The sequence below is a fragment of the Pithys albifrons genome, chromosome 7 (genome assembly GCF_047495875.1).
Source record: "Pithys albifrons albifrons isolate INPA30051 chromosome 7, PitAlb_v1, whole genome shotgun sequence".
NCBI classification, from domain to species: Eukaryota; Metazoa; Chordata; class Aves; order Passeriformes; family Thamnophilidae; genus Pithys; species Pithys albifrons.
In genome coordinates this window covers 13,959,486-13,972,569 of record NC_092464.1, presented here as the reverse complement: position 1 = coordinate 13,972,569, position 13,084 = coordinate 13,959,486, and the positions used below count along the sequence as shown (strand labels likewise).

The 13,084-nt window shown below is 36.8% G+C and overlaps 1 long non-coding RNA gene across 3 annotated transcripts in view; it reads left to right on the top strand.

The window, feature by feature from the left end:
- Window positions 1–13,084, top strand: part of LOC139674476 (uncharacterized) — a 204,013-nt gene that overhangs the window by 41,250 nt on the left and 149,679 nt on the right. For all 3 annotated transcript variants that reach the window (XR_011698299.1, XR_011698298.1, XR_011698297.1), the window contains exon 5: window positions 7,581–7,648. This is a non-coding gene — a long non-coding RNA (uncharacterized lncRNA). The remainder of the gene's footprint in view (window positions 1–7,580; window positions 7,649–13,084) is intronic.

The window sequence follows — 13,084 nt, the reverse complement described above, 5'->3', positions numbered from 1 at the left end:
TCTGATGGTCCATCGAGCTTGAAAATCAAGCATTTGCTTTAAAAAGAAGTCACTTCTTCACACTTAGGAACATGAAGAACAAACTGTATCGATTCCAGGTGTAATGGGTTTGAATAAAAGGTTTAAGTCCAAATTGCCTATATAGTTGTGCAAATATATAGGTGAATTTTTGTATGCAATATCTACAATCTCTAGGGCATATCTTTGCAGTGGGACTGCAGGATGGAGGTAGTGAATTCTAGTTCATTCAGTCCTGAGGAAACATCTGTGGATATAAAAAGAGAACTGAGTCCACCAGACATAGGATTTGACTCCTGCTGTTGCAATATGATACCACTTCTCTTTTCCCAAGGTCCTGAAATTTGGTATCTGAAACAGCTATCAGGCTGATATTTGTGGTTAGAAGAAGAAAAAAAGACTTTGGTGGGATTTACATGGGATAGTTTAAACACAGTGAGAAGGATTGGTATGAGTAATAATGAATTGTGATGGGGCTGTGGAGGGAGAGATCGAGACTGTGGAGGGAAAAGGAAGAAAGGAAGCTTCAGAGATTAGATAAGCAGCCATAATTTTCATGGCATGAAAATTATTCAAACCTCAGAAGACATTGTGGGTTCATATATCATTGGGTTTTGACCTGTGCTGGAAATTCTTTTTAGCAGAAATACTGTAATGAATTGGCAAAACCCATATATGTTTTCTTTGAAACCTCTTGTCTTTATGCCAATGTAAGCAAGAGAAATGCTTTTACCGTAAACCTTTAGATTTTCTATAACCCATGATCGTTGTTTCACTCTCAACACATTTAAGCAGTGGGTTAAAGTTTTTTCCTTGCCTTTTTTTTTTTTTAAATTTAAGCACAGTTTTAGGAGTTTCTCTTGTTTTGTTGGGGGAATATCCTACTGGCAAATTTCTTTCTGCATATCTTGAGGTCTCTCACATTCAACAGAGCTTATCAATGGGCAGCACTGAACATTAAAATGCATGAAGTTGAATTAGATTCTTCACCACCCAAATGACCCCATAGATAGACACCTTGAAAGAATTGTCATTTAGAATAGAACTGGCAAATAATATGCATTTTAGGCTGGAAGCATAGAGTTTGAATCATAATTATAGATGAACAAGTATCAAAACCAGTTGTGGAATGAAGCCAAGAAATTATCAGTTTTTCAAACACCGTTTACAAGAGGTATTTTTGATTTTTCTTTGGTTACACATCCACAGATATTATGCAAGCAGCATACTGAATCATGACAGTAAGATCTTTGGTGTATGAGGTGGTGGGGTTTGTTTCTTCAAGTTTTTCCTTTGCTTGCTGTTTAATCTGGAATTGGTTCCTATTTCTGTTAGTTTTAATTGTCTGCTATGAATTCAGAGGGTTTATGTTGGTATACTTGGCACACTTCCATTTTATCCTTCCTTGCCATGCTGAAAATGGGCTCTGGATCAGACATTGTGAAGGACATGCATTTGCAATCGTTCTTTTGAAAACAGGCCTATCCCCAGAAGCACACATCTGCTTGTTGATGCTGCTTCACAGCTCACTGTTTGTCACAGGTGCAATCTTTCAGTGTCTAATAATAGTAGGTGAACCGATACAGTGAGAAACTCTCTCACACAGTTGTTTTCAGACTATTTGTGACACTCAAGGGTTTGAAAACTAATTCTGGAGCATTATCCAACACCAGGAGCATTTGTATACTGCAGAAGAAAGATGGCTTTCTCTCTTTCCTTGTTTGAGACCTTTCTGGTCAATCACAGTGTATTGGCTAATATAATTTTTCTTCATAAAATAAAGACAACATGTCTGGAGACACATCCTGCCAGATACACTGCCATGTGTTGTACTTACAGAGGATCAATGATGAGTTACTTCACTTCAGAGGACAATTCTTCGGTCACAATTTTTTGAGTTTGATTGATCCCAGTAGCACAGAGGAACACACAGCTTTGTGGAACACAGCACTGGTGCTTTCCATAATGTTTCTGCAGATGTGTGTCTGTTTTAGCATGACATATTCCAGTCTGTTCATTTTGTTACTCTGGAGGTGTAATGACATAGCATGACCTTTTCCATTTTGGGTGTTAACATAATGGCAGCAATTATATTTTATCTAATGCAAAGGGTCTTTCCAAATATTTGTAGAGAAGACTGATCTTCAGACTCTGTGTCATATGATAGGAACAGAAAATACTCCAAGGGAAGGGAGGAGGATTCAGGTGTGAAAATGTATGCAATGTGTCCTGTGCTAGGCACCAGCCTCTCGTATACATTTCAGAAATAAGTCAATTACCTGGTTTTCTACCACTTTGGTATACCACATTTGCATGATCTGATCCTATTAATACACATCCTCCTGAATCCCACTGCACTTTTTCTCTGAAAAGTGGACCTCAAAGAGATAGGAAATCATTTGTAAAGTCTCCCAATTCCTGCCATGTGACCATGTGAAAGTGAAACAGAATTTGACTTGTCATGAGAATTTTACGAGTAATACTATAGAGCATATTTGAAGAAAACCAAAATTTTCTGATTGAGTAAAATTCATTTTACTGATGAAATCCGTGATGTTTCAAGTGGAAACCCTCTTTGGTAACTGAACAAAGCCATCAGGTATGTTATCTGACTTGACAGTCTGGTGTTTGATTAATCAAACTGTTAATTTGATTTTAAATGACTGATGCTCTTTTAGTACTTCTGACTTAAGTGTCTGTTTATAATTACGGTACTGAATCAAAGGCTCGTCTTAACCATTGTACAGATTAGTTTGAAAAGATGTGTTTTGATTTTAGTAGTCATAAAAAACTGGCATTGGTGTTTACTTTAAAGCACAAATATGTTCAAAGAAACACATAGTTAAAGTGATAAAGCAGTGCCCTCACACTTTTTATCTGAAAAACCCATGGAAGGATGCAATTTTTAATAAGTTATATAAACAGCACACTTTATCTTCTTAAAGAGATAACCAGTTTGGGGCATTCATAGCAGTTTGATTGGTGGGCACTTAGCTTTGTGTAATGGACATATATCATGCAAAATTTTGTAAAACTATTGGAAGTGGGAGATTTAGTGTTGTGTGCAGCTGCTTGCATCTTGTGTTTTGCTGGGAATTTGTAAATTCCTGGTGAACTTGGAATCAAATATAATTCTGTGTGCTGTGGTGTATTTTCAAGTGAATTGCAGTAAACATTCAGATATTAGGTTAGCTGAATGTTTGAGTGTAAGTGAACATCGTGAGTAAGGTCCTCATCCTATAGGCAGCCAAGCACATGTTTCATTGAAGTCATCTGTTTAGTCTTATTTGGCCTGATAGTTATATGAACTCTTAAATGCAAATCAAATCTATCAGTTTCCACAAGCTTCATGTATGATTATAACTGCAGGAGAATGTCTGCATTTGGAAAAAAAGCCAAAAATTTCTGCAAAAACCATTATTTGAAATAGTTTAGATTATAGCTCATCACTAAGGTGGTAAACTCAATCTGTAGTAAATGTATGAAGTACTGGAAAATTATCATCTTGGTGTAGCAAATAAAAATTGTCTGGAGGCATTGTTTCTGCCTATTTTTAAACTCTGCATGTCTCAGATAATACATTATCATCCCTAGTTTTCCTCACAAGCTACTTGAATATCTCAGGGGTATGTATTGCAACACTATAATTATATAGCAGAAAATCCAATCACTTCACAATGACGTTATTTTTTCGAAGTGTCTTTTTGAGCATTGTAGTTAACTGGATGTTTAAAAAAATATTCTAAATTTAAAGAGAGTTTTCCTGCCTCCTTTTTGGTTTCTCAACTACATACAATTTCAAGAGGCTTGATTTCCAGAGGAAAGATACTCGGCACTTTCTGGAAATGAATACTCACATAGGCAATTCAGGCATTGTAACAGCCAAAATCGTTAGTCATTCTTGAAAATCTTGGCTGAAGGACACCAGGCAATGGAATCTCTATGTCTGTAGGGTTTACTCTTTCCTGTTTCTTTCTTTCTAACATCACAATTTCATAAATTCTTCAGTCACTGCAGCTTTTCCAGAGTACATAGACATGAATTTTGACTGTAAAACCAAACTAAACCACCTCATTGATTCTTCCCTTTAGTTTTTCATATATTATATAGAATAGTATGAAAGGATGAAAAATCATTATTTTTTTTCCTTAGTAAGGCATCTTTTTTGGGAAAAAAATTAGTCTCTAAAGGAAAGAAGAATGGGAAAATATAGTTTTGTCTCTCTCCCACCTCCATCCAAACCATAGACAGTTGAATATTCTAAGTTAGCATACCTAAATAACCCTTACTTTGTTGGCATGTCAGTAGCCTAGATTTTTTAAAAAGAAAGAATACTGAACTTGTCTGAGTGAATGGAGTTTGTGTCCCTTGATTGTGGTAGAATCTATCCTGAGAAGTTATATAAATACATGGATTTTATTTTTTTCCTGTTTCATGACTCTCTGTTCTTCCTGTGTCAAATTCACAAGCAGATTACTTATAGAGCAGAATACACTTTTGAGAGCTGTGTATCCTCAGGACTCCAGGATTCCTGGGTCATGCATCCAGAGACTTACTCTGGGCTCTGTTTTACCTTTTCCATCTGTGTTCAAATATACTGCAGATTTGCGGTAGGGAACCATGTCATTGTTCATTCTATTCTGCCTTAGACTGTTGAAGATCCTTCCTGGGGACTGGAATGGCTTACAAATGGGGTGAATTTGAAGTTCAAGCTAGCTAGCTAGAAATGTCTACTGGGAACACTGAATGCAGTCTAAGGCAGTGGCAGTGGTTATAGCTTTGTGAAACCATAACACCAGTGAGAATGGTATTTTCCCCAGGTTATCAGAAACCTGCAGGGCTAAGTGAAAGACAGGAGCATCTGTCCTATGTGTTTCTTAGGTTTGTGAATATTTTTTTTCCTTTCAGAATGAAAGGAAAAAAGAAAACTTTTTTACTGAAGGAACCCTAGGGATGGGGCCAGAATTAATTTCAACTAATTGTAATACCCAGCTGAGATTAGGAGCCCTGTTCTATAGTGCATGAGAAGAGGTAATTTTAGAGTAGCAACACTGAATTATCCTTTAAAGCTGTCTCTCAGCATTGACTTATATAGGCAACCTTTGTTGATGTGCCTCCTAATTAGGCACCCCAGAGAAATTCCTGCAGTCAGTGAGATGAATTTGGATCTCAGTGATATAAAACTTCCTCAAATTTATCTCCTGTACATAGCACAAAAGTATACAGAAGAACATACAAGCATTTAATTTTTTTCCAGATGATTTTCATTTGTACCACCTTTATTACTTCTGAGCATATTTTTACAATCTGAAGTTCAAAATTGCCATATATGTATCATAGTTGATGAGTCTATATTTGATGATGCTTGGCAGAAATATTGTTTGGTTTTGATGACTCTCTTATGGAGAAATAGAGGTACCATTAACCTGCAATGGCAGGTATGAAGTCTGGAAAAAATGAGTAATATTTAAGAGACAATAATATTGCATGTGAAGAAACTTCTTTTATAACAAGATATGAATAGGCCCTTTGCATCAGGCCAAAATTTGACAGTAGGTTCTGGATATACTTTGCTCACTCTCATTCTTCTATGTAAACTTAAAATTTAGATACCAAAGACCATAATTATACTTGTTTCTTTTATTTTGCATGTTTCGTATGGATCTCTTATTAGACCTGTGTGAGGGTAAACCACAGTTTTCAAATCAGATGAAATGCTGCAATGTGGCTGAAGAGCTCTGCATGGAGGATTTAGTATGCTCAAAAACTGTTATTACTGTTCATTTAAGGAAGTCTGTGCAAGTTATCCAGAATAATTCTTGGAGTCTGAAATAGGCATTTTCTTGCAGATAGTGCTACTCACTGTCTTTAGCACTGACCTCCCAAAAGAAATTCTTCACAGAAGAATCACACAGAAAGATGTTTCTGTGGGGAAAAGAAGGAATGTGAACTTGTATATCCTGATAAGTAGCTGCTGTTAAATTATTAACCGAGTATCTCAACCTCAGTTCTGACAGTTCCAGCTCTTGTTCTCTTTCAGAGCAGCTTTGGCTTTAAGTGTAATAATTGTTAACTGTAACAGGAAAACTGAAAGTGAAGGGAATGGGAGTTTATACTTTTAACAAAAAATCTCACTGCAAACCTCTTGTTTGGGTGTCCTGACTTTGTTATAAATAAATGATGGCACATTATTATGATTGCACTATTTTTTTTCCAATGAAGGGAAAGAGATTTTTGTATATGTAATTAGGAAATTGTTCCTGTACTGACTATGGATTGAAGTCAAAAGCTATTACCTTCAAGTATTCATAGCTTTAAATCCACAAGGGCAGAGTATTTACAAGGGAAAAAGAAGATGTGTATGGATGTACTGCTGTGTGCAGGGAGAAGTTATGGGTGCTAGGTTACACTACTGGAATTTCTTTGGATACACCCAGCATTTAATTGTGAAGTTGAAGGAGTATCCTAAGCAAGTTTACCCATACATCAGTTTTGACTGGGAGCTCGTACTGGTTTTAGTACCGTGCATTGTTGACTCGGATTTGCCACATCCAAAGTGCTCATGTTCTCTTCTGGATTGGCCACTGCAAGTAAGTTCAGCTCAGCTGTTTGCAGTAGTATGGAAGAGAGGGAATTTGCTGAACCCCAGAGATCTGGGACAGTATATACAGGGTGGAAGGTGAGCCCCGGCAGTGAACATGACAAGGCACTTTAGAGGGATTATTTTCAATGTTTTTGTTTGCACCTTTCGTCAATGTATTAAAAATCCTCCCTTCTAAGAAGCTTATGCAGTGGCAACACTGCCAAATAGGTCTCAAAAGTTCCTATAAACCACCTTTTTTTCTTAGTCAGACTTAGTTGTCTGCCCCACACTCTGTGTCCTCTCCACAGCAGGATGGTCTTACAGGTCCTCTGCAGTCTTTGCTCCCATTTGCTTGCACTTCACTTTGCTTTCTGTGCGGGTGATAGTGTTTGTTAATGCTGCTTTGATATTAGCATATTAACCCTGCTTGAGAAATCCTCTCACCATTTTGCACCTGTTCTGTACAGAGTGCTTGCTGCTACCTCTGCTGGGTAAGACTTTTAGGATATTTTCCAGGGTGAATGGACTATAGGACAGTGAGTGTTAAAGTACCTAAACTAGTTTTAACGGATCTAATTTCTGTGCAAGGGTTAATCCAGCTTAGAGCTCTGTGCAGGCTAATGTTGTCCTCTCCTAAATTGGCTTGCACAGAATTCTGTGCTCTGGAGCCAAACTGTTCTTGTCACTTGTACTAGGGTTTTAAAGCTTCTTTGTATATATTCAGACTACAACTTCGTTAGACATATGTTTGTGATCCTCCCCTTTATGTGTTTAAATCCTAATAGAGGATCCTGAAAATATTCCTGCCTAACTTCTAACAATCAGAGGCATCTAATTTTTCCCATATGAAGCAAGTCCCTGAACCTGTGACTCTATTTGTGCTTATGTGTCTAATAGCTACTTATTGCAATGCTCTGTAATTTTAGGGCACAAATTCATTTTTTATCCCTTTTTTCTTTTCTTGTCTGCATTAATGAAGGCTTTGGAAGGTGTCCTGTTGTCTTTGTGATTCTTGGACCATTTGGAGAGTGAAGAAACAAGGAGAAGGTGAGTAGTATGAAAAATCCTTTGTTTTAATTTGTAGGCACCACTGAACAAACTATGATCATAATTTTCTGGTTAGAAAGAAGAAAATATGTATGAAATTAGTGTTGAATAGCTCTCACTACAGTTCAGACCAAAGATAAGGAATGTTTTCCTTATCTACTACGTAAGTTGGGATTGGATCCTAAAGGAAAGTTTTATGAATAGCATCTGAAACTTAATATTCTAAACCCTTTTAACCATCTGATAGAAGTTTCTAAACTAGCAATATGGGAGGCAGACTATTCCACTGAACTCAGCTATGATGAATATGTTTTCTAAATAGATTTGTAAGAGACTGTAATGGTCTGGTCTGATGTTAGTGAGATGAAAATAATTTATTCAGTAATGTTTTTAGGAAGTCTATTACTTCTTGTTGAGCAGTGGTGTACAGTACAGGATTGTATCATAAATACTTATACACAAATATATGTACATGCAGCCTGAACTTAATGAATGAGAATTTGATTGTGGTCAAATTGAAGATGTGGATTTCCAGAGGGTTTATGATTGCTAAAGGGTAACCCAAGCTAGAAAAGATTAATGTAATTAAAACCAGACTATTGCAGATTCATTGATGATACTTCTACTCCAGAAGGAAAGTTTGCATGTCTTCATCTATATTGTTTATTAAAATGTCTCCTTTTTGCTTTGATTCTCTCTTGCTGTGCTTACAGCTTCTATTTGTTGAGGAATTAAACATTCACATTTGCTTCCTGAGTAGTTTCTTAAGCTTGTGTCAGACAAAACGAAAGAAAAACAAAGATTGTCTGGAAATTCTAAAGTAATTTAGTTTTTTAAATCCTTTCAGGAGATCCAGTGTTTACTAAGTGAACTACATAGGGTTAATTTACTAAAGTGTTCTGAAGGACTTGCCCAAATGAAAAAAGAAACATTACCTAGAGTTGCTGTTCTTTGCCAGGAACAAAAGTAAAACAAATCAGTGGCAGGATGAGTGGATCCGGTTAAATAATAATGTTTCTACAGCAGGAAGTCTGTCTATCAACTGAAAGATGAGACAGCAACATAATGACAATGCCCTGTGGATTAACTCTGAGAGTAAAAAAAAAGCATTTCACAGTACAACTCATCCCCCAAAATACATCAATGAAAATATAAGATGACAGAATTCACAACGGTGTTTTTTCAGTCTTTAAGCTCAAGTGTCTGGAAACACATTTCTTCTCTAGGTTATTCACATGCAGATTCCTCCTTGTGGTGGAATGCCCCAGGGTAAGGAGAGAGCAGAATTTGGCCCTTTCTGTTTGCTCACTGAGGCCAAGTGCTGCTTTCTCAGTGAAATACCTGCCTTCGAGCTGTACAGCTGCGATACGCAAGAGCAGCTTTGGCATTTCCTTTTTTTATTTGGTATAGGAGGGGAGTCCTGTGAAAGCTGAAGACTTTTTGTGGAAATGAAACATTCAGGGGTAGGTGACACTCACGAGTTTTGGCCTGAGATCTCGGGGTGTGGGGGCTTTTGTGACAGTAAGGGTAGAAAAAAGGCTTATCAGAATTAATATCAAGTTGTTAAAACATCCAAAAGAGCTTTTCAGTCTGGTGCTCTGTTATGTGTATTTCAGTTCTGGATGAGTGCAATGCTCCTAGGATACATGAAAATTTCCTGGAATTCAGCAACAGTTGTAAATACTTACTGTCTTTGAGAGAAAATCTAGTTGTTTAATGTGTTATTTAAATATGGATTTAACAGCTGACAGAAGTTTGAAAACTTTGGTCTCTGTTTCTAGGACTTTCAGCATTTTTCCAAATCAGTGTACTAATTTTTTTTAAATACACGAAGCCTTCTCACACTGGCATCAAGAAATCCCAAATTGCCGTTTGTGTGCTTAAAACATCTGCAGGAAACAAAGGTGTTGGGTTGCTTTGCAGGAACCGGTTCAGATCTCATTTCCATTTGGTAATTGCTGTGAAAGGTTTACCTGCTGTAGTGTAGTTTATTTTGTCTGGAAACACCTCTGTCTCTGTGTATGGCTGCTAAGCAACAGCCCAGGTATTTACTGTCAAACAAATAAAACAAAAGCCTCATCTGCCACTTGGAGGCCCGATGTCATTGTCACCGAACAACTCAGCTGGGTCATCATATTGGAGAGTCAGCTCTAAACTTAGTTTTCGAGCTATTGACCACACAGTAATTTAACTGGAGGAATCTTTTCAGTCCTCACATTAACTAGCAAGATTATAGCTGTTTGGGAGCATTCTAGTTCCTCATATAATATTTATTTTAAATGATTTTGGTTTTCCTCATCAAAAGGGAAAAGGAAAACTTACCTCATGAGAGAATCTAATTTTCAAAAGTAGAGTTACCTTCTTGATTCCCCTGGAACAATGAGGGATTTCTGTAATAAGTTCCTGGCATGATTAATGCTGAGCCCTTCCCTTCTATTACCTCCCTTGCTTAACCCAAAACAACAATCAAAATATATTTCTTGGAACCAGTCTGGAGAAAAAAGAGAAAAAAAACAGAAACCCCAAGTCCCACAAGGAGCAGTCAGGCAGAAATGCTACTGACATAGGGAAATTACCATTGAGGCAAGCAGATAATCAATAGTAAAATACAGCAGTTTCCCTCAAGACTTGCATTATGTTCATCTGCAGTGGGTCAGAGGCCAAGGCAGACTAATTGCAATTGAAGTAAGCTTTTCAGAAAGATCCAGGGGACATGAGAAATTCATTGTTTTTAATAGTTGGAACTTGTCACCTTGTCCAAGGCTGCAGTTTCTGACTGTACCCTCTGTCACTATGAACACCAGCTCCTTCCTGTTTCAGCAGGTCCGTGTTAGCGCTCTGGTCACTTTGGGAACTGGGAGTGACATCTGCCAGGTGTCTGTACACACAGAGTTCTCCGGGGGCTAAACAGGGTGAGGCCTGAAAAGCACAGAGAATAATTTGGCAGTAATTTCAATAGTGTTGCCAAAATTAGGCACCTAATATCTCCAGCTTCCATGCACTCTACACCTCATTGTGGGCATATGCAAAAATATTTTCATGTAAGCTAGGTAAATGAATTTTGGTCTTTTCCCCAGATATGCACTAGAAATGAGTGGTCCTGGCATTGTGAAAGGAATATTCAAGGAAGCCATGGCATCAAAATACCAAAGTATTCCAGAATTGCCTTTTATTGTTGCAAGTTTCAGTATTGGTGGAGGAAATAATAATCAAGGCCTAAAAATAAAATCCACGAAACTGACTTCATGGATTTTGAAGCACTCAGTGCCCATACAGAGTCCTCCTCTGTATGGGTTTGGAATATTAATTTTACAGTCTAATCCATCTGGCCATCTGCTCATCTGAAATTCAAACAAGGCTGTGCATTGCAATAACCTATAACAACCAATAGCTATAAATGATCAGCAGAATATGACATTCTGTCTTTCTCCTCCATCAGTGAATGACTGTGACATGTCATTTAATACTCAGCTACTGATTATTCCTGATGGGGAGGAAAGGTGAGAAAGCAGATGATTGAGCTGGTAGTGATATTTGGCATGCATCTTGTGGATCCACCTTTTTGTTGCTCTCTCCTATGGTCCAATTATTATGGGTTGTGCCAAAGGCTAGGGGAAAGACTCTGTTTAGATCTTTAGATTGGAAGTAGCGTGACAAATAATTTCCTCTGAGAATTACTTTCCTGTGGAAAGAATTGGTCTTGACTGAATAGTCAAGACCAATATTTCAAGCTCTTGACTAGCCTGTGGAAACCATGAATATATGCAGTATTTTTCAGACCTAGTAAAAATTTGATTTGATGTGGTTCCAACTACCAAACAGAGGATTTCTATGCAGAATTAAGAAATACATATTGAGCTTTCTAATTTGTACTTAACTTTATTAAACATTTGGTAAATAGCTAATACTCTCTGAATCAACATCTTTAAATCACAAACATTTGCCTAATATTTTTAAAATTCTAACTTGAGTATAACAGAGCCAGTATTTATTGTCTTTTTTTTCTAGCTTTAAACCTAAATTTTAATTATTTTGTCTGACAAAGGATGCCTTTGCAAACCATGTGATTTGAGTAGCTGCTGAAATCTTTGTCATGTAAGTGGTACACTGGAAAGGTTTAAGATTTTTGGATATTATGATTATACTCTTTTAATTTCTGTAACTTCTATATGTGACTATGGCCTTAGTTATGTAATAAACATTAAATTCTAAGCAATAGTTAGTTATTCATTCTTTATGTTCTTAAGGTGCATTAAAATAACAAGGGGAGGATTTACAGAAATCAAATGTGAGGTAGGATCCAGTTCTGAGGCTTTCCATAACAATTTTGAGGCTGACCACCTTCAGTGCCTATGGAGCACTTCACCTGTGTAAGATACTGGAAGTCAAAGCTTTTTTAGAGAGAAATCTTTTTGTTATGTGAAGTTGCTTAATATGGTGTTTCCATTTCTCATTCTTCAAAATGAAAGTGTTCAAAATAGTCAGTGAATTCTGAGGAAAAAAAAATTGACTCAGAACCCAAATTTTCTTGGAACCTAAATGCAACTTGATTTTTGAAGTAGTTCCATTAATTTTCCTAGTCTGTATGAGGAGTGGTTGCAGGATAACTGAATCATAATGTTTGGAAAGGACTTTAAAGTATTTAGAAATTAGAAAATATTATTGTGTAATTAATTGCTCAAACTCATAGTCTTCCTAATGGGTTTACTTTGTTGTTTTAGTAAAAAGAGAAGTTAGATTGCTCTAGGAAATAAATTTTTTTTGCAAATTTTGAAACCACAGCAATTTAGGTAACACATTTTAGCCTAGATTATGGTTACGAGTTGCTGCCTTACAAGGGTTCCATGGAAAACCACTTCATACCATAAGGGGTAACACCTTTATGTAGATGAATAATAACCATGAGGAATCAAACGGTTACTCAGAAGAAATAAAAAAAGGAGGATGATGAGTGCACATAAATTATAATGTGAGGAAGATGATATTTTTGTTTTCTCTGCTGTTAGTTAATGCTGAGAGAAAAGAAAAAGACTCATTTTTTTTCTTCTGTGTTTGGTACTGGGGAGGAGTCATAGAAAGAAATCCTTTTGCTGAGTTCTGAATTAACTTAGTTTTGTTTGGCACCATTCAGGTGCCATATACCAGGATAACAAAGAAAGCTTTCAGTTTGCCTTGTTGAGGTTCACTGAAAGGAGAGAGTGTGACTGAAGGAAGAGTTTAGGTAGGGTGTAGGGAGGCAATTAAGTAATTTAAATATTTCTGTTTGCTGCTCACTGGATGACAACATAGAGTTTGGAAAATACAGAGTCAAAAATATTGTGCATCTCCCAAGTAAGCCCATCTTAGCTATTTCCTACCCTTTCGTTACCTGAAAAGAAGAAGCAAATTCTGATACATTTAAAACCAATACCAAAATGCTAAATGCAAATAGAGATT